Here is a 19,399-nt window from a genome sequence, read left to right as displayed (position 1 = left end):
CTGGGCTTCAACAAGTAACGTGTTTCTTTCCTTCCATGAGCACAGAGAGACAATATACTACACGGTGGCTCTCGTGAAAAATATGCTAACTGGTGATGCTTTCCAGACATCTGCGTCAAAATTAACTTGTAGCTGGTGCCTACTTGCTGACGTTTCATTCGATTTCAAATTATCTGCTCTGCAAGGGAAATGTTTACTTTCATACGCATCTTGGTTTCAACCTCCAAAACCATTGCTAGAAATTAATCTGAACCACGGAACATCTGCTTTAGAACTCAAACCCAAGTCCACCATTTTAATGCCATCAATTACAAATACGCTGTTTTTTACAATTCTGTTGTGACTAGTGGAATAGTCTCACTACACAAACCATTAAAACCAGAGTCCTAGTCCTGATGAATTACACAAAGCTATAGTTCAAAATTATTTAGCACTCATGATCTCGGGCTTCAGGTTAGTTTTTAGCCAACTGGAGAGCTCATTTATCCATGCATTTGTCTACTCTCTTCACATAAATGCCCAGCCGTGCAGTTCATTGATTCTAAACCCTTAATACACTAAACCAATTTCCTTAAGATAGTCAGAAATGAAGCCCTTTTCCCCTTTATTTTAAATCAATGTTTCTCTGTATGCTTTCTCTTATTTATCTTAGTATCTTCTATTTTGATTATTTATTTATATGAGTATCACATGAATGGCTGGGGGGAACTGATTTTGATGGTGTTCTTCTGCAGTTGGACAAGCCAAATCTGGTCATGAGTTCTAACCACAGCTGCCCTAAGAGCATTTTTAAGGCTTAATGTGTATCAACGAATCACATTTTTTTTTTAAAAACTGCAGCAACAGATTAATGCTGCTAACTCAAAAAATATTACAAATTCACCTAGCAAACTATGCAATAGGCACAAGATGATACAGAAAATGCTTTAAGATGTAAGCTCTTACAAAACAAAAAGAAAAGAAAAAGAAATGTAAGCCTAGTTTTGTCACAGTTTGGCTTCCTCCCACACATTTCCTGCCATTAAGGGTGTTGTGGTCCACGCTTAGAACAGAGCTTGAAAGAGTGCCCAGAAGAAGGCCAAGAACAGCAATGGCACATAGTAGGTACTCAATATATTAATACCTGATGACTGACTGACCTAAGACTCCTTTCATCAATGTTTACCCTCTTGAGACACTCCTTCCTTTTGCACTTTCCTTCTCCAGGATGTTAATACTGACTTTCATGTCACATAACCCCCAAACAATAAAGTTCAATTCTGATTCTCACCACACGTGGGTTGGAGAAGTACCTTTCCGGTTGGCTTCCTTGCCTTCATATTTCTCCTTCCTGTTTCTTCTTGTCTTTTATTCCTCCTGCTTCCTCCACCAAACTAAAATATCCTAGTTCACTGAAACACTGAGATCTTCTACAGACAAAGGCAGAATTTGCTCTAATTCCTATAATTCCATGCTATATAGAAATGCAACACCTTCCACTTTCAACTATCCTGCTGGAGAACCCACAGCCCCCCCCCCCGTCTGCCCCAGACCCCTCTGAATGGCCTCTACAGTCCTGCCTTCGCAACCCAGTTCTCCCGATCCAACTTGATTTTCCTCTTCTCTCCAATATTCACCTTCTGTTCCAGTACAGCTTTTCTCTGTCCTTCCCCTACACATCCTATGGTCTTCCACTTCCCAGAGCTTTTAATAAAGGTCTTCAGTTCACCCAGGCATTCATATCTATTTTTTCTGGATTCAGCTTCCTCCAAGTGATCAGATGTTTCTTTGAGAATGTCTATTACACGCTAAAGAGGATGAGATTTTTACATTGATTTTGCCGCTTACAAATGAAAAACTATTATTATACATAATCTTCTAAAATCATCATTATAGGTAGGTTTCATTATCCCCATTTTTCTATTGAAGACACCAAGGTCCTGAGAGACAAAGTGATTTGTCAGGGATGCTCATTCATGAAGGGTCAGCACTGTGGCCTTCAGTTTTGTGACTCAAAGTCCCAATGGTCTCCCCACTCTGCCATATCCGCTTCCAGTTACTGACCCACTTCTCTAACGCCCTTTCAGAGAACACTCTAAAAGTGTGTTCACTTTCTGAATTCCTTTTCCCCACTTCCTAACCTCCATTTTCTCTTAAACTTTCACCAAATGATCTCTTGAACCTATCCTTCTATTGACGTTTCTTTTTGCCAAGATCACCGATGGCTTCTACCATGCCAAATCCAATGGCAGTTATCACAGTTGGCTCCTTAATAACCCAGTATTTCCTTCTGATTTGTCAATGTCACAACAGTGAAACGTGACCTCTAGGTAGTTTCATCAAGACTTTAGGATGCTTAACAAATACTCTGCATTGCTTTTAAGTTCACACTGTTGCCATTTTTAATTTCTTACCCAGAACGCACCATTGCATTTGTTTAGCTTCACATGATCAGAGCATCCCCATTCATCCCAGTCTATGCCAATATGCCTCCTGCCTTATTAACAGGGAAAAATGCACTTCAGAACCGCCTCGGCAAACCTGCCACAGAGCTTTTGACCTTGATAGCTGACTCAGCCTCTGATTTTTCCCCTCAGTCCCAGACCCTCCTTGGCCAAGTCACCACTGCCTTGGCTTAGTTCTTCCGCCTTGTTCTGTGGGGCAGACTCCTCCACAGAGATGCTGCTGCTTTTCTCTACTTCACTTAGCCCCTTGGACATTAGAAGTCAGACACTAGAAAAGCTGGTTTCATTTTCACAAGTTTTGAATAAAAAATAATAATATTCAAATTACATTTCCAGGTAGACTAAGTGGCTTAAAATAAAGTATCTGCCAAACAGGATGTTTCTGATCTTCCAGATATCCTTATGAATTGAGGATGTTTTACATTTAAGGATTTCCTAAGAATCTTGAATCTGTATTCTATTACCTTTCGCAATAGGTCTTTGCTAGACCTCCAGAAACTGGAAAAGCTTTTGTCTGGCATTGGATCTTCCTTCCACTTGCCCTTCACCAGACACCTTATCTCCTATAGATCAGGAGAGAATTACTCTACCCTTGATTCAGCTATCTCTGATCCACAGCCTTTTTCTGTTGGGAGAAGTGAAGCACTATTTTCCCCTTCCCTTCCCAGTAATCAGTGAGCAGCTATGTTGAAGACAATCTTTTTTTCCTACATACATTTCTTTTCTCCATTAATTGATTTAAATTGTTTTTTTTTTCTTCACTTGTACTTGATCCCTACTTACTTTTGTTTCTCTCTCTCTCTCTCTCTCTTTTAAGTAAGCTCTACACCCAATGTGGAGCTTGAACTCAGGACTCTGAGATCAAGAGTCGCAAGCCCTACCGACTGAGTCAACCAGGTGCCCCCACTACTTACTTTTGCAAAACAAAAAACAAACAAACAAAAAAGCACATAAAAATCGGTAAGCTTCCAGTTACAGTAACCTGAAATAATTTTGGCTGCAGTAATATTTTCTGTACTTTCTTTAAATTCTCAGCTGGAACCTCTTCTCTTCTTGAATTTGGTTTGAGTCATACTAAGCCATTTTTAATACATGAAATGTTTAATAGAGATGTGTGACCCCGGGCAAGTCCCTTAACTTCTCAAGGCTTCTTTCTCACTTGTAAAACAATCTCTTCTCTGCCCACTTCACATAGTTATTGTGAAGTCAAAAGAATAACATAAACTTTGTAAACTATACAAATATAGAATATTTTCTGAAAGGTCTGAGAATCCTAAGCAAAGGCACACAGTACCACTCCAAATGAGGGAATATGGAGATGGAACCTCAAGGAGGTGTGAGGAAGAGCCACAGGAACCCCTCAAAGCCTGATTATGGCCCCCGGCACAGTATACACTTGACCATTTCACATGCCAGACATCACATGAGCACCTGTCAAACGGAATAAAAGGAAAGGAAAAAAGAGACAAGAAGAATAGCAAGGAGGAAGATGTACAATTACTGTAAGTTATATTGTGAGGTAGGCAACTATATCAGGAAGTAAATAAGCCCATGGGCTAGAATATTCTTAAAGGAACTAGAATAAGAAATTTCAGGGCGCCTGGGTGGCTCAGTTGGTTAAGCGATTGCCTTCGGCTCAGGTCATGATCCTGGAGTCCCGGGATCGAGTCCCACATCGGGCTTCCTGCTCGGCGGGGAGTCTGCTTCTCCCTCTGACCCTCTTCCCTCTCATGCTTTCTATCTCTCATTCTCTCTCTCTCTCAAATAAATAAATAAAATCTTTAAAAAAGAAAAAAAGAAATTTCATACCAATTTTTATGAACTAATTTTCAAAATGTTTATCTTTACTTAACAGAAGATTTACCATCTAGAGATTTGCCCACTTCCTTCTAAAAATTAAAAAAAGGGGGGTGCATGGGTGGTTCAGTCTTGACTTCAGCTCAGGTCATGATCTCAGGGTTATGAGATCAAGCCCTCTGTTGGGCTCCATGCTGGGTGTGGAGTCTGCTTGAGATTCTCTCTCTCTGCCCCTCCCCCCCAAAAACAAATGAAATCAGCTTAGAAGATATAAGCAAAATTGTATAAAATAAAAAGGATACGTTAATATTTATGCATACACACAAATATACACTCGAGAAAAACACTGGGAGGAAATGCACCAAAATACTAGCTAGGGTTATCTTTGGTGTTGAGTTTCAAGTGACTTTTACTTTCTTCTTTATTTATGCTTTCTGAATTTTCTGAACTTTTTACAACCAATGTTTTTCTTATGTAGTAATTAAATGAAAACAAATGTTCTTGTGAATGGATAGACTGTGGTATATCTAAGCAACAGAATATTATTCAGTATTAAAAAGAAATGAGCTCACTGTTGAATCACAATCCTGTACCTCTGAAACAAATAATACATTATATGTTAAAAAAAAGAAGAAGAAGAAGAAGATAGCAGGAGGGAAAGAATGAAGAGGGGGAAACTGGAGGGGGGACAAACCATGAGAGACTATGGACTCTGAGAAACAAACTGAGGGTTCTAGAGGGGAGGAGGGTGGAGGGATGGGTTAGCCTGGTGATGGGTATTAAGGAGGGCACGTTCTGCGTGGAGCACTGGGTGTTATGCACAAACAATGAATCATGGAACGCTACATCAAAAACTAATGATGTAATGTATGGTGATTAACATAACATAACAATTAATTAATTAATTAATTAATTTTAAAAAGGTCAAAAAAAAAAAAAAGAAATGCGCTCTCAAACCATGAAAAGACATAGAGGAAACTTAAATGCATATGACTAAGTGAAAGAAGCCAATCTGGAAAGGCTGCATAATGATTCCAACTATATGACATTCTAGAAAAGGGAATACAATGGAGACATGAAAAAGATCACAGGTTTTCAGGGGCTTTGTCCAGGGAGGGATAAACAGAGTTGGAATCTTTAGGGCAATGAAACTACTCCAAACGATATATGTCATTATACATTTGTCCAAACCCATATTGCGTATAACAAGAGTGAACTCTAATGCAAAGTAAGGACTTTGGGTGATCATGATATGTTAATGTGCTTTCATTGGTTGTAACCAATGTACCACTGGTGGGAGCTGCTGATGATGGGGAGGCTGTACTCATGTGGGGGCAAGGGACACGGGAGATGTCCATACCTTCCTCTCAATTATGCTGTAAACCTACAACTGCTCTAAAAAAATTACATCTTAAAAATAAATGTTACTCAAAATGTAAAAAGAAATAATGGGTAGCACTGAATGAACATCATATATGCTTTTGTTACTAGTCCCACACATGTTATATGTTCACCAACACAGTGTATTTTCCACATAATCTAAACTACCAAAAAAGAGAAGTATTACTACTTCTCGACAATGGTTGAGCACTTACACACAGTGGCATTAAAGGCTAACAGGAAAAAACAAATCCCATATAGTAGGTAAGAATTCCTTCCTTGTGACTGATGGTAATTTCAATTTCTCTAAGAAGAAAAGGTGGCCTCGTAAAGATAAGCCAGAGCCAGAGGAGTCCAAAGCTGGATTGCTAATTATCACATGAGACCTTCTCTCTATGGGGCTTCCTCACCTTGTGCCCTAGTCCTTCCCACTTCCCATTGCACCAAGGACAGATAAAGAACTACAAATAGTATCTGAGACTTAACTTACTTTAGATTTGCCTTAACCTCTGAGATAAAATTCTGTAAAGTTTCTCCCCACAAATTACATGCATTCAAAGCCCCTGGCATCAAACAGCAGCAAACGTAAGGACTTGAAGCCAAAAAACAAAGTTGGCTTTGCTATGGCAAAGGAACTGGGTTGGCAAACACAACTTCTTGAGGTCTCAGTGTCCTCATTTGTAAAAGAGGAGAAAATGGACGTAAAGCATCCAGCACAGAGCCCCACGAACCAACGGACCATTAATTTTCATGCTCCTCTCCTGCCGTGCACACACACTATTTACACTGGATGAGTTTTGTTACACTCTCCTTAGCTTTGGACACCCTTCTTCGAATCAAAAATGTACCCGGAAGCCCATTCTGTAAGGCAAAGAAGTGCCCCCCTACTCTGGGCAAAGGGAGTAGTGAGAGAGCAAGAGAGCTTGCAGGGTGCTGGTAAGGAGGGAGACCTGGTGACCGAAAGACAAAGAAGAGAAGAGAATGGTGTCATGATCATTGGAGATGAGGTGGGAGACCGTGGGACTGAATTCTCAGTAAGGGCTTAGAGCAGATGTGGCAGGGACAGGGGACGGAAAGCTGTCAGAAGATGTGGGTGTGGCCAGAGAGTGGACAACTGACAATAAAGTAGGACTGACTAGTCATAAACTTTCGTAAGTTATTAAAATAAAAGCGGAGACCCTGCCCATTTTCCCTACAAATTAAGCCCTCTGTGTCCTGATATGTTCAGCATAATACTGATTACTGAACTTGGCTTTATTCTCGATTTTGCTGTGTCTCTTCCAAGTTAGCTTCTCAAAGTTCTTTCATCAGTACCCAACATTCAGAGGCTCCGACAAAAAGCAGGCTTGCTAGAAGCGTTTGCCCAATTAATGAAGAAAGAGAGGACATAGATATCTTATTAAAACTGACTTTTCTTCCTGAGGTTAACTTACTTTAATGCGCAGAGTCACCCAGGACAAAAAGATCTAAGTATCAACATCAGAATTTTGTAGAATGGCTTACAGGTACTTTGTAAGTGTGTAAAGGTCTTGGGATTTAATATCCTAATGCATAAATAATAATCTTTTTAAAGCAATTATTTTAAATAATTTATAACCATGAGTCTTCCAACTGCCTGGCAATTGAGACCAATAGTAAGATAATAGATCAATGTGACCATATTTTCCTGATGTGAAAACTACCAAGAACTAGCCAAATAGCACCAGGGCTAGAACTAAGATTATAATTCAGCCATGGCTCAGTTTCAGGAGCTCTTCCCAGTAGCAAAAAAATAATAAAATGAAGTAAAATAATAAAAAAAAATTTTAATGGTTTTCTTCCAATAAACTTTTAGTGCAACTTATTCCAACTTTGAAAAGAATGAAAGGAGACATTTATAAATGAGCCAGAAAAGCCACCTATTCCTTCAACCACAAGGATCTTCCGTTCCCCGTGAAGTTTTTATTTACAGCGATATTTGACTCATCCTGTTCAGTTTCTAGCACAGGGGCACACAGCAAAAGTGGTAATAACCAGAGGCATCTATCTAGATCATCAGATTTCCTTCCTCTGGTCAGTTTGTGCCACAAATCTCATGCTGCAAAAGCTACATTTCATCTTTCCGTGTCAGATTTTTTCCAACTCCGTTGCAAATTTTCATTATATTTCAGTTCTCCTAACAAAAGAGGATGAAGTGGTCATTCTGCTCCCCTCAGGGCTTCTCCTGAGCTATGACTGATGATGGAAAGTCAACCTTCAGCAAAAATGGAGGACTGGTGCTATTATATCCCATCAAGTCCCTTCCTTATGAACTAACTTCTATTCCTATGCCACCGCTGGGCTAGTATTGTGACAAGTTAACTACAATCAAACCACATCCTTAGCACAGCTCCTAGACAGCCTGGATGAGAGCAAAGAAGAAAGACACCTCTCCTGCTTGGCTCTACCAAGGAAATGCTGCATCAGGTCTCACAGTATATGGAACCAATATAATAATATATTAAAGAGGGGCAAAAATATGCTCTGCAAATAATAAAATGGGCACGTATCCTACATTTTGGTCTACCTATGATCTCCTAATGATGGAATCCAAAAACTCCTACAGCCCCAGCCCCAGCATGCTTCCTTGCGATGTCTGATCTGTGTCGCAAATGTAGACTTCTAAAAAAAACCCAGGGGAGTCCATGTGGGAATCCCCTGAGAAGGGATCAAGGCACAGGGCCTTCCACTGGCACACTATCCGAACCATCCACTCTTGCTCCCTCTGAACCTCAAGGCCTTTATGAAAACCTCTGTCCTTCTTGATTACCCTGTAGACATTCTCACAGCCATGTGTCCAACCTTCCCTAAAGCCCTTGCTGCTGGCTGCTCTCACTGGATCCCTATCACAGTTTCTCTAAAGGAAAGGCAGGTTGGTTTTTAAGTCTTAAGTAAAGCCCTCAAGGTTAAAAAAAAAAAAGGAGCTCAGGAAGAACAGACAACAAAACCATTTAGGGGGGTGGGGTACACTGATGGGTCTTGTGTTGCTTCAGAGAATACGCCGTCTGTTTCACAGCTAATTCCTTGGTTCACAGGACTTAGAAGGCAGACAGAAGATAAGGAATAAATACCCTTCCACTGTCCACACATGGGCCATGAAGAGACGTTTCCTGTAACGAAGGCTTCAGAAGAGAGCTCCTTTTTGTAGTGGGAGTAAACCACACCTCTTTTCACTTGCTTTTCCTTCCCACTCAATCTCCTGACCTCAAGAGCAAAAAAGAGGAGCCACCAATCTCCTTCAGGCCGACTTTTGCCACAGAAAAGGTAGCTGTCGTTTTTAAGAATCCTTCGAAGGGGGTCTTAAAAATAAATTATCTGTGGGTGGGGGAGACCCAAGCGTAGAAATCACGAAAATAATGTCCCAAAGTGCCAAGGCCACAAAGAAAATATGACAGACAAGGAAGAAAGGAGGCCAGTAAGAGGAAGCGGGTGTGACTTCTGAGCCAACGGTGGGCTGCAGGCTTGCCAGCAGCAATGATGCTTTGGAAACGTCAAGTGTAGTGGCTCCAGGGCCTACTAAGTGTGCTTAATGGACCAAAGAGCCCAAGTTATTGTGGAAGGAAAGAAAAAATGTTTTCTTAGTATTTTTCCTTTCCCCTCGCTTAGCACCACACCCGCTTAGCCTTCTTCCCAGTTGGGTCACCTGTTTTCAAAGTCTGCTTCTTTAGTCGCTTTGATTATTTTTTTTCCTTTAGGGAAAATTATACCCACTTAGCTCAAAACAAAGAACTCATCTGAGAACGCTACATATGTGTACTTTGTCTTTCATAGTCTCATCAGAGAGCTGTCATGAGTGCTCCGAGCAAACCATCTGCAGGCATGCTAATTTGTTATTACACAATTTGCTCAGACAGGTATTTAAGAAGCAAAAGAGTGGACTCAAGAATAAATCTAAAAATAAAAACAGACGTTTGGCTCCACTGAGCAAGGCGAACCCAGGAAACAAGGCTCTTGGCTTCCCTGCGCTCCAGCTGCAAAGTGGACGAGGGACGGCGCGTTCAGTAAGTCGTTCTCCAGTTCATTCTGCTCGGCTTTGCCACTGCTCTGCCAGCTCTTAAATGCATGAAGGTTTCTGTTTTCCAAAATAAATCCTGCCTATTTCCTATCTCCTTCCTCCTCTGTGCCAATACATTCCTCGAGGGTGACCTGCGGATCGCATCTCTCAGGCTCCAGGTCACGTGAACCTTGCTGTCACCTGGAAGTGTGACATTTCTCCCAGGAGGAAGGGACCAGAGGGAAAATAAAAGGAGCCAACTTCATAAAACCCCACCTTCTGTATCTGGCATATTCAAGTCAAATACACCTGAGTTTTTCCGAAAATAAAACCTCACTCAGTCCCCACATTCTTGATAATGCTTCTGTTCTAATTAACAATAACAATTTTTGATCACGTGGCAGATCTATTCCTCTTATTGGTCATATTTTTCTTAATTAAAGATTCTAATGGCCATTGAAGCAAGACAAATTACCCTCATCATTTGTGTCTACAAACCTCTGCAACTCTTGAGCTTCAGAATTATAATGGGAAACAGAAATCATGCCTTTGACTGTAAAATCAGAAAGGTGTCGCTTTGTTGCACATCATAAATAAATACACAGAAAATCGATAACATGGAAGGGATTCAAATGAAAAGCCGTCTGGTCCAACCCTCAGCCTTCCGTAACCTGTCCTCTGTCACAATTCTTATAGTCCAGAAGTTCTTCTTTAAATCTAACCTAAATCTAGCCTGCTTCAGTTAAAACTTGTTCTTTCTCTGACCGAGCCAGAAACAAAACAGCTGGTCACCATACACAACTTAATAACTCCTCATAATTTTGAAGTCTGTTATTAAGTCATTTTTCAGTCTCCTCTTCTTGAAGCTAAATAATCCCACGTCTTTCAACTTATCCTTGTAGGTTCAATTTTACAATCCTTTAATCATCATCAATGCTCTGTGCTAAACATTCTGAAGTTCTCCATGTTGCTCTTATGTTTTGAAACCCAGCTCACCTTTGGAATTGCTTCTCGCTGTCCATAAAAGCCCAAAGACTCTACTTGAATGGGTAACCTGCTGCTTGGTTTGGGTTATTTTGGGTACAAACCTGCTTCCTAGGGCTCCTTCTAGCAGAAAAACATGTTCTTTGGGACCCGTTGTTCTTACTGTGTGCCGGCCACAGAGGAGCCGTTCCCCTCCACTGACTCCCACTCAGTCTCCCTCACCAGACAGAACTCTTCCAGGTCTTTCTCAACTTACTCTCCCTAAATGGTCCTATTATAAAATGAGTGTCTAGCTAATCTGATCTGATCCACTTATGTAAACCAAGTTATTAACCCAAAATGCCTTCAAATGTGTTCTCCATTGCAGATAACATCTCTGAAGGTCCTGTCCTCAAAGCCTTAACTCAAAGAAGAATCTCAGACACCTGGGCGAGAATCCCATGAGAGAGGTTCAGGTCCTGTGGGGGGAGGACACAGAGAATCCTTCTGCACTCCTCAAATTATGCTACAGAGGCCATGGGTAGAATCATAAAACAAGCAGCTCTGAGGTGTGTTGATGCTGAGCACCTCTTTTTGCAAACCCTTCCCCAACTACACAGCCATTTCCCTAGTGCTCTCTCTTCTATCAAAATTAGCCAGTAGATTTCTGACACTGATCATGTCCGAGGCCTGATGTGCCCTTTACCGTGAAGCCTCTTCCCCACCCCTCCCAGAGCTGGCTCATTCGCACCCTCAGGTTTCGGATCTAATGTTATCTCCTCAAAGAGGCCTTCCCTGCACACTCTAGAATAGGCTCCTATCCGTCCCCTGATACCCCATTACTCTTCATTGCTACATCAGTTCCCTTTACAGCACTTAGCACAATTTACAATTAGATGTGGTTATACATATATGTTCGTTTACTCATTTCTTATCCATCTCCCCCGCAGAATGCAGGCTCCTCAAAGGTGGGGATCGTGTCTGCTTTGCTTCGTGAGCCTGGCACCTGGCTAACAGCACCCACTCAAAAATAATTTTTGAATGAATGCATGCCCCCATGGCCAGAGATATTTACATTTTTAAAGCATATCTCTAATTATCATTGAAAAGGGGCTCTGTTAGCTATTATACAGGGAGCAAGTGCTTTTAGTGGTGGGATGGGTAGTGGGAGGAAGGGGTAGGGGTCCTCCTCCTCAGACCCATCCACTCTTACTCAGTCGGGCGAGGACCGCTCACCCTGTCATAGAGACAGCTGTTGCCTCTTCCAAGACCTTAACTAGAAACTTCTGTCCGTCCCGTTGTCTCACTCCTGCTCCTTCATGCAACGGATCTCCTTTCCAGTTACTCTCTCTCTGTTCAGCTTCGACAAAGGCATGCCACTTAACAGCATCCCATCATTGTCCTGATGCTATTTCCTCGCAGCCGTCACCTCCACGAAAGGACGAGCATTACCACAGAAAAACATGCAGGCGATTACTATCAGAACACTAGCAGTGGCAATCTTTGGAGACGTGATTATGGACACGTTTTATTCTCTTCTTTTCACTAATTTTTCCTTTCTACTCTTTCTACCATGTACTTGCCTCCATTTTCTTCTCATGCAACTTTTTTAAAGGTTTACTTATTGGAGAGAAAGGGCATGTGCACGTGCAGGCACGCGTCGGGGGAGGGGCAGAGGGAGAGACTCCTCATGCCGACTCCCTGCTGAGCACCGAGCCCCACGCGGGGCTCAAGGCCACCACCCATGAGAGCACGACCTGAGCTGAAACCAAGAGTCCCCTGCCTAACCGACTGAGCCACCCAGGCGCCCCTCATACAACTTTTTTAAAGTTAACTTTTTGGGGTCATGGGATTGAGCCCTGCATGGGGCTCCTCACTCAGCGTGGAGTGTGCTTGCCCCTCTCCCTCTGTTCCTCCCCTCCCTTCTCTCTAAAGAAAAAAAAAAAAACTTAGTAATTAAATAAATAAAATCTTAAAGTTAACTTTTTGTTCAAGTGCTAACTCTATTTCACTGGTATTTGAAGTGAGATTCTATGGAGGGTTAACTCACACACCTTATTTTCATCTCACAAAATTCAGTGTTTCCAGCTCAGTTAAACTTTCATCTGAGTGAATTCGATTCATTCAACACACACACATACATATATGCCTTCTGTGTGTGAGGCCTTACACCTTGAGACTTATTTACTCTAGAGCAATGCAAATACATCACCAGGCTTTCTTCTTCTTAAGTAATGCTACTTCATAACATCAACCCTGGGCCCGACACCAGGAGGTTCCACAACTTTAATGACAAAGCATCCAGGAGGCTTAGTCGTGAATAACTGAGCAGGATGGGACCAGGGTTCCAAGCCCACCTCCACAAATCATCTGCCGACTTGCAGAGTGACATAGAGCAAATGAGTTTTCAAATGGCCATGCCTCAGTTTACCCACCTATAAAAGGTACAATACATCCCTCAAAGGGGTGTAAAGAGAATCAAGTGAGGTAATGTCTAAGTGTTTGGAACTCCTTGGCAGAAAGGCGCTACATAATTACTATTTGGTATTTAAGTTGCCCTTCATGTGCGCCAAGTACTTTATGATCATTCCTTAGGAGTTACTCCCAACTACTCTGAAGTTGTCTTCACGCCTAGTTCTGCTTGCAAGATGAAGAAACTGAACTGGACAGAAGGTGAGTGATTTGCCGAGGGTCACTAACATGCCACTGAGGCCTCACCAGAGGAATTTCCAGGTCCTCTGCTTCTTTTAACCATAACTGAAGCCACATCTTAAATACAAACGGCCTGTACAAACTGCCGCCAACTCCCCATGAAGCTACTCTGAAATAGCCCTCACAGTATGGAAAACGTTGTAACTTGTTTTTGCAGGGTTGTGTGAAGGGTGAGAGGGTGAAACAGAAACCAAAGTTCTAGAATTAGTAACCCTGACTTCACAGTCACCCCCCCTTTTTACACATCCATGTTTCTCCTCATTTCCAGTAAGTACAACAGCCTACGTTCGGGTACCTTCCTCATCTCCTTGAAGGGCCTGTATTTTTCTACCAATAATTTCCAGGGCCCAACCTAAAGGGGCACAGAGCCCCGGACAAATCTTCCTGAGCACTGCCAGCCAAAACGCACGCTAGCACTTTTTACCTTTTTCATGAGTTGTAGCTCATGAAAATCAGTGTCAAGAAGGTGAAGAGGAAGAAGATGCATGTCATAAAGTGTGCGTATATAGTCTGAGGGCTAACGGAAAGGCAGAAGGTATGAGCTTGCTTTGGTGTGAGCTGACCTCTTCCCCAGCAGCCCCTTCCTGCAGAACGCCAGTGAGAGGTGCATAGAGTGAACCCTGGAGTCACCCTGCCCACTGTGCCCAGAGAGTTCCACCCCAGGTTATGGTCTCCTGGCTCTCTTAAACCATGCGCCCCCATCCACATGCCTACTTTCCTCCCTCTGCTTCATTCAGCAATTCACTTACCGTATAAAAGGCGCCTCTTTTGGTTTAGAGACCTGTACTCTCATAAAAGGACAGGAAATGCGTGGACAACAACATCTAAAAAATGCTGCTCTGGTTTTGCAATGAGCAACAGCCAAATGGCCTCTGAGGATCATATAGAACGGCAGAGTTCTTTAACATAAATTCGGGTCGAGAGTTCCAAAGCAACTTAGGCCCTGCCCAAGCCAAAACGGTGAAGTAAGGGATTTAATTTCCTCTCCCTATATGCCTCTTTCTTTAACTTCTCCCCCTCTGCCGGAACATTCCCTCCCACCTCTCCACCATTGGCCGGGACTCTTCAGAGCTCCCCATGGTGAAAGACACTTAGGTCCATTTCCCTTCATCCATCTTCCATGAAAATCTAGTTGTACTGTACTCTAGTCTCTGAAATCCTTTTGTAACAAGCCTAGTAATAATGGCCTGAAAGTCTTAGCACAAAGCAAGACTAGTACAGCAGCCGCTTATCTACAGTTTCACTTTGTGCAGTTTCAGTTACCGGTGGTCAGCCATGGTCCAGAAGCAGATGATCCTCAGAAGGTCAAGACAGCAGCCGGACGCTACGTCACCATGCCTACCTCACCACGTGGGCCTGTGATCCACTCACATCATCCCGAGGAGAAGACGGGTGAGTACAGAAGAGTAAGACAGTTTGAGAAACAGAGAGAGGATGGGACCACAGTCGCGTAAGTTTTATTAGGGCATACTGTTATAATTGCTTTATTTATTATTAATTGTTGTTAATCTCTTACTGTACCTCATTTATAAATTGAACTTTATCCTAGGGATACATGTATAGGAAAAAACATTAAAAAAAAAAAAACACAGTATCTGTAGGGTTCAGTCCGCCATGGATAAGAGCAGACAGACTTTCAGCGGGGTGCCCTGCATATCACAACAGCCAGTGTACACAACCACGGCCATTTTCAGGAACAAAAACTGAGAGTTTACCACTGACAGGTTCTCTCGAAGGAACTACAAAGGGGTCTGTATCATGAAAAAGGAAACTGAATCCAGAAGGAAGAACTGAGGTGCAGGAAGGAATGGTGAGCAGTTTAAGGAAGAACTGAGGTGCAGGAGGGAATGGTGAGCAAATAAACTGATAAACGTAGAGTTTAAACACTGATAATGACTCCTCTGGGGAGGATAAAATGAGGATAAAAAATATCAGACGACCGATGAGAAGAGAGGAAGTGACAGCAGTTTAAAGAATGCTAAAGTTCTTATATTATCCAAGAGGCAGACAGAGATCATGATTAATTTTATTAAGACAAATATATGGGTTAAAACGGTGAGGATAACTACTAAAAGAAAGAAAGAAATTAAATGGTAAATTTCAAACCAGTAGAGGAGGAAAGCCAGCACATATCTAGAACAAAACTGAGTAAGAAATATTCTGTAAAAAGGAAATACTTGCAAAAGGAGGAAATACGGAAATATAAAAACCAAAAATGCACACCTTAAAATTATAAAATCCTGCACTTGTTAAGAGCAGGTCAGGGCGCCTGGGTGGCTCAGTTGGTTAAGCAACTGCCTTCGGCTCAGGTCATGATCCTGGAGTCCAGGGATCGAGTCCCGCATCGGGCTCCCTGCTCAGCAGGGAGTCTGCTTCTCCCTCTGACTTTCCTCTCTCTCATGCTCTCTACCATTCTCTCTCTCTCAATAAATAAATAAAAAAAAATCTTAAAAAAAAAAAGAGCAGGTCAGACCTGAAAAGCATCGGAAATCCACACTGCAAGTGCTGACCTGCAGCAAGTTTGCAAGGGTTCAAGTTGGCAGTGACCACCTCTGAGGCTGGCAGAGACCCTGCCTGCACCCTTGAGTCACTGTTTACTTTCTGGTGCCCAGGATTTCATTAACCCACTCTCCCTTTATCTCCCAAAACCTGCTCCCAAAACAGGATTCCAGATCACTTCTGCTGACTTAATATGAACTTAAGTCGAAGTTACCGTTTCTGGACATATTTGGATTTAAGCCTTAGTCCTGAATTTGAATAAGTGCTCTTGTCTATTAGCAGATAGAGTTTAGCCACCAGGGCACAGCAGCAGAGACACTTGGAGAGGAACAGGGAGTCCTTCCTTTGCTACTAAAGTACCACACCCCAAATACAGTCTCCTACTTGAACTGTTGCATATGTCCTTGAATTAATTTAGACCTAAATGGCTTTTATGCCCTCTCAATTCCCCAAAGTTACTTGAAAAACATGAGCAATTATTTTCCAAATCTGCTTAGATTAAAACTTTTGAGATTTTACCTTTGGACTACAGATGTGCTTTCATGGACATCATCCATGCATCCTACAAATACACTACATAGGGATGAGTATGAATCTAAAGAGCAGCAACACAATCTTTTTCCTCTGTTATCTTTAAGTATACTATTCTCCTCTGGTCCAGTCCCCCTTGAAGAAAATGTTATAGCACAAACAAAATAGAAGTAAGGTAGTTCAGTGATCTATCAGGAATTTTCTTTCTTGGGAAGGAAAAAAAATTTTATAAATTAATAATAAATTATTCAATATAACAAAAAATTTTTTTCTCTCTCTCTCTCACACCCCTAACACTCTTTTAAGAATGAATGATTGCTGACTTGCACCAAAACACAAACTATGGATGCATGGGATCGAGTACAGGTGTGTTTTTAGGACACACATCACTTGGAAACCTGCCAGGCTATATTTAGTTAGTAGTAAATATATCAACTGGAACATATGCATGCGGAAAACGTGCTCTTATTGTGAGAGCCACAGCTCCTTGTTAGCCCAAGTCCAAGACGATGAGAAAGCACCGTCAGAGCTGGGCAGCTGGGGAAAAGTGCAGAAGAGGGACATGAGCACGTTTTAACGGCTGTGATAATTTGCCATGAAGGATGTGAAGGCCATAGCTCCCTGCTGCAGCATGCCATGTACCGCTGAAGTCAATTCCTAGCGAAGGAATGTGTAAACAGGCCATATATCCTTGCATCAGTTCCACAGAATGTTGCACAACACAAAATGCCTCTCGATGTGTCATTTCCTTCTTGGCCACCTTCCCAGCTCCTGACAGTCCGTCAACAAAAAAAAAGTACTGAAAGGGATTTAAAACTGCTCTTCTCAAGAGCACATTCCACCAACCACCAGACATGACCTCTACCAGTGCTTCTGACCGCCCCCCTGCCCCATCCTTCTTCAAGGAAGGGAAAAAGGGAACAGTTTTTTTTTTTTTTACCTGTTATTATTCCCTTCAGTCAAAGATTTTCAACAATGCTTTATATACTAGTGACTGAATGATTAATACTAATGACAATCGAACCCCGGCTTATATTTGCTAACTTGTAAATATCAAAACACGGCATTTGCCCATAATTTCCATTCCTTGGGCACTCAGAGACAATGAAGAACCAGGGAAAGTCTGCAAGGCAAGAAGTAACTGGCTTTTCTACTAATGTTTTACACTAAGGACTAAAATTCAGGCCTGTGGCCATCAGGAGTATGGTACAAAACCTATCAAGATTTTCTCAAATTATCTGCACAGACAGAAAGATTATTAATGCAAGAACTGTGTCCAGAGATGTTGGATGGCCTTAAAAAAATTCTTCTGCTAGCTCTCCATCAAACACATTTTACATTTTTCCCACCTTTCACATGTGGCCAAGCTCTACACAAGCATCCACCATCTATAAATGAGCAGAGGGCATGGGCCAACCACCATAAAAAAAAAAAAAAAAAAAAAAACTATTCTTTCACCCAACTGGGATGAAAAGTAGCAGAGGAGAAAGGCGAGCTGCCACTGACACCAATGGGAATGAGGAAGAGAAAAGGCCAAGCCCTCCGTTCTCTCCACCCTCCACAGGGCTGGCAAACAGGCCTAGGTAGAACAGAATTCGAGAAAAATTAGATGATGCTGTGCCCAGACCACCCTGTTCTGTTTAAGTCCGTTACCTTAAGTTCATAAGGTAAAATGTCTGCAGCCAGAAGTGACTTAAGAACATGGAATAATAAAACGATCTCTGAAGAATTATAAATTTGTGCTGCCCAGGTGAGAACGCGCAAGCAGGAAAAGAAACCAGTTTGGCTGAGGACCTCAGCCCAACAAGCTGAGTGAGCCAGGCTGCTGAGGCAGTCCTAGGAATACAAACATTACCTTGCACTTCCAGATAGATCTTCCTCACCTAAGTGCCAGCCCCTACTCAAGTCAAAACATAGCCAAGCAGGGGTGCACCTGGGTGGCTCAGTCAGTTAAGCATCTGACTCTTGATTTTGGCTCAAGTCATGATCTCAGGGTCGCGCAATCAAGCCCCAAGTCAGGCTCCATGCTCAGTGCAGAGTCTGCTTGGGTTTCTCTCCCTTTCCCTCTGCCCCTCCCCCCGCTGATGCGTGTACTCCTATACGAGAGTGTGCTCTCTCTCTCTCCCCCTCTCTGTCTCTCTCTCAATCTCTCAAATAAATAAATAACATCTTTTTTAAAAAAATGCAGCCAAGCAGGGCAGTGTTGTAGGAAAGGAGTTCGGTCAACAGGAAAGAAGAGACCATGCTTCTTCCTTCTCCCACCAGGTCAGGACAGGGAGCTAGCTGGTCGACAGTGAACAGCAGCGTCCCAGCAGCAAGGACACAGACGGCAGTTTGGGCCTCTCCTTAAAAGAGTAGCTATGATTTACTTCCCTAGGGCACAGCACGCAAAAATTCTTAGACACTCATGTGTGTTGGGTTATCAGGTTCACAGATGTGCTGGCAAGTGAGAACTTCCAAAGCTGGGTGATAGAAACTATAAAACCTCCAGACTCGTCCATTTGAGGGTTCATAAAATACTTCTGCTACAGACTTGCCATGTTGCCAGGAAAAGCTAATAACCTCTTTCTGTGCAAACAGCAAATGTTCTTCTTTCCTATAAGTATTGATCCAGCGCACCTTGATTTGGCCTGCTAATACCAAGCACCCCAAGGTAACACTCACCCTTAATTCATCTGATAATTACCAAATATCTTCAATTCAGAAGGAAGCTACTATAATTAAAACTTGGAGTCACCTTGCAGAATTTTTTTTTTTAAGAAACTGGGGTGGGTGGGAAAGTAGGGTGACGCCTTTGTGATTTTGATGGTTGGGTTCTTGAATGGATTTTAGTGGGGAAGAAGGCCTCTGTGACTGTGACTTAATATAACTAGAGGGCATTGGTTGGAGACTCAGCTTTCTCCTTAAGACTCTGGTAAGAAGCTGCCAGGACTTGAACTACCTCCTCTCTTGATAATAAAGCATCACAGTACCACGGCCAAGCCTCACCCCTAGCCTCGTTTGTCCTGCCCCCTTTGAGTGTTGCACACATCCTATAAACTTTGGATAGAAAACCTTGCGG

The 19,399-nt window shown here is 42.3% G+C and overlaps 1 protein-coding gene and 1 long non-coding RNA gene across 9 annotated transcripts in view; one reads left to right on the top strand and one right to left on the bottom strand.

Annotated features, from left to right (window-relative positions):
- LOC112838024 (uncharacterized) overlaps window positions 1–14,648 on the top strand; it is a 44,830-nt gene extending 30,182 nt beyond the window's left edge. Inside the window, exons 3-6 of the long non-coding RNA XR_003211862.1 lie at window positions 8,675–8,903; window positions 9,490–9,640; window positions 10,985–11,165; window positions 14,562–14,648. This is a non-coding gene — a long non-coding RNA (uncharacterized lncRNA). The remainder of the gene's footprint in view (window positions 1–8,674; window positions 8,904–9,489; window positions 9,641–10,984; window positions 11,166–14,561) is intronic.
- The window catches only part of RUNX2 (RUNX family transcription factor 2), a 240,342-nt gene that overhangs the window by 110,107 nt on the left and 110,836 nt on the right, over window positions 1–19,399 (bottom strand). The window lies entirely within an intron of this gene.

The sequence above is a fragment of the Callorhinus ursinus genome, unplaced genomic scaffold, assembly GCF_003265705.2.
Source record: "Callorhinus ursinus isolate GAN/ISIS: 27379988/994484 unplaced genomic scaffold, GSC_fseal_2.0 scaffold22, whole genome shotgun sequence".
NCBI classification, from domain to species: Eukaryota; Metazoa; Chordata; class Mammalia; order Carnivora; family Otariidae; genus Callorhinus; species Callorhinus ursinus.
This window is presented reverse-complemented; position numbering and strand designations above follow the sequence as displayed.